The sequence below is a fragment of the Austrofundulus limnaeus genome, unplaced genomic scaffold, assembly GCF_001266775.1.
Source record: "Austrofundulus limnaeus strain Quisiro unplaced genomic scaffold, Austrofundulus_limnaeus-1.0 Scaffold6, whole genome shotgun sequence".
NCBI classification, from domain to species: domain Eukaryota; kingdom Metazoa; phylum Chordata; class Actinopteri; order Cyprinodontiformes; family Rivulidae; genus Austrofundulus; species Austrofundulus limnaeus.
In genome coordinates this window covers 4,301,379-4,304,450 of record NW_013952408.1, presented here as the reverse complement: position 1 = coordinate 4,304,450, position 3,072 = coordinate 4,301,379, and positions in this window count along the sequence as shown.

Below are 3,072 nucleotides of genomic sequence, written 5' to 3'. Positions count from 1 at the left end.
GTCATTAGCTTCTCTAGTAATATATTTACTGAGAAAAATGGTGATGTGTTCAATACTTATTTTACCTGCTGTATATACTGTTTCTGTGGATTGATGTATGTACCTGCTGCTGCTGCTACACCTGAATTTCCCAGCGCAGGACAATAGAGGCTGTATCTATTCTATTCTATTCTATTCTATTCTATTCTATTCTATTCTATTCTATTCTATTCTATTCTATTCTATGCTTCCAAAATGATTTATGTAATTTCCTATGTGTCATTTTATTCCCTCTACACATTTAGGAACCACAGCTATAAAGTTTTATTTCAAAATCTGTTCTGAAGAATTGGTCACCTTATTAGTCTCCATGTTGATGCAGGTGTTTGTTCACCCTCTGCTGATACAGGAGCTCCTCTTTCTAAAACACAGGCATAAAAAGGAAAACAGAGATGGGCAAAATAAGCCAAAGAAGACCCCCCAGTGGTGCAAAAATGTAACACAGTGTGGGCATCGTTTAATGGGTGTAGTCTGCTGAATAAAACTATGTAACTAAACACATACACACACACACACCACACACAGAGTTAATGTAAAGCCAGAGGCTGCAGCTTGTAGTTCTTGAACAGGAAGTGGTGAAACTGGATCCTGGGTGGTGAATGTGGCGCAGCCCCCACAGAGTGCAGGAGAAAGCATGTTCAGAGTTTGAAGAGATCTGATATCCTGGTTCAGATGCTCCTCTTGCATATTATCCACTGTGATTACAAGAAAAATTATCTTCACTTTTTTTTTCAATTGATGGGGAACATCTCTGTTTATAAGCACAACTATTATCAGACATTCACAATCAGTATTCCTGCTTTATTAAAGATAATAAAAATGACTTATGTGTGAGCAGAAAATAAAAAAATAATAAAGATGAATAAATTCAAATAATAATTTTTTTCATTATATTTTAATGTCACTATTATGTTTAATYTTTGTCCCCTAGAGTCCCAATTTAACTACCTGACCGTATAGGATAATACTCTCAGTAATGATAATCAAAGTTTATANTTTGTCCCCTAGAGTCCCAATTTAACTACCTGACCGTATAGGATAATACTCTCAGTAATGATAATCAAAGTTTATATTATACTTACAGTGTAGCACTGACAGTCCAGTTAGGACAGAAAATCAATGCTGGCAAAATTAAAAAATCTGACAAAAAAAAAATACTAATAAAAATATATAAAAACAAACCAGCATCAAAGGAGTATGTTCCATTCCTCACTTGGTAGAAGCCAATAAACATTAAAACCTGTGAGCAACACAAACTGGACCCAAACCTCAGAAGGGGGGCCCTTTTTGTGTGCATAATTRAAGAGGTGGAATTGGATGACTTGAACCTGGAGGTATAGAACGGCAGCTCTTTGAATGTATGTAGGAGACAAAGTGTACAGAACACAGCTGCTCAGGTGTGTGTGTGTTAGGGGAAACTAAATAACAGTTACCTTATACAAACACACACACAAACCACTGACCCACGGCTTCCTGTGGTGTGCCTTTGAGATATTACTTTGCCTTTCAGTCCCTACAGCGACTTCTACTGGCAGCACTCTGCATCAATTACAGAAAAACTGGTCATGGCCACAATTCAGCTGTTTCATACAGGATATGTTGTGTTATCTAATAGTATATACAGCATTTGTTTTAGTTTATTCATTTTATGTAAAACTGTTACTAATACAAGCTTATAACTGTGTATTTTTTAATGCATTTAAACACTAAAGCAACACGCTTACTGTTGATTTAATTGCATACAAACCAACAAAAGTGTAAATAAACAGGATATTRTTGCAGCTCACTTAGAATACATAGAGCAGCCATGTTGGTTTTTGAAGTTAGGGTTGGTTATCAATCTCTAACTTTACAAGCCAGCAGCTAAAAATCTGTTTCTCTAACTGTTTACATTTTACTTTCTCCTATTATTAATAATATCTAACGAGCTAACCTCAAATTTATATACTTAGCACAGAAAGCAGGGAAACTTGTGTTTGGTTAAGTGTTTTTCCTGCAACAATGCTTCTTGGCAATAAATTTTAAATCATTGGAAAACCCTCTTAGTTTCCCTTTTAAATGGTGCCACATTTGTAAGGAACATGCATTTGCGGGATGAGCAGTAGCGCTACAGTAAGGGGGTTGTACACGTAAAAAAATTGCTAAATCTTCTCTGTCAAACAGCTTATTTTGCTGTTGCTATTGACACTTGTTTTGAGCTTCTGGTCCCCCACGGAGCTGCCAATAAAATGTATTGCCAAGAAGCATTGTTACAACACAGAAATAATCTACCAAACACTAACTGCCTTCCTTTTTGTGCTAAATTTACTTATATTTACTGAAAAATAAATTATTATTTAAACAAGACTGTTCTTGGGTTTCTCACTATTCCATTTTATTTCAGCTTAAAAACAGTTTCAGCTGAGCAATGGTCAAAGCTGTTGAGGGTTCAACACTCAGCTGTTGTCTTTCAGTTTGGAGTTGCRAATGGGTTTCCTCTAACAAATCAAAGACATGCATGTTTGCTTGTTTGACATCTGTGACTAGAATGGTTATTTGTCTTTGTGTGTCCTGCCTCTCACCCTGCTCCTCTCAACCATGCACAAAAAATTAAATAATAATTAAAAAAAAAGATTAATGGATGGATTTTTTTTTTTACAAGATAGGTTATTTTTTTGGGTAAAATTCAGAAAAAAAAGTTAAAAAATACTGTCCTCAGAAGAGCACTGAGGCTGCTGTGAACTCACATTTAAATAGTACAGACACACAGTGCAGTTGCACAGGCAGAAAGAGAGAAAAAAAAACATGAACCTGGCTCATTCTCTGTAYTTGGCTGAGTATTCCTGCCTCAGTTAAAGGCGCATTAGTCTGACTGGCTGCTGCAGGGAACAGGGTGAAAAGATAATCAATAATAGAAAGCTGCACAAATGCAGCCTCTGTGGCATTATGTGTTCACCTGGAGCAAAATTACAAACGGTTACTCAACAGGCATGAAAAGAGCCATTATCCATTAAAATAGTTGCTCTGTCTGCAATATATATATATATATATATA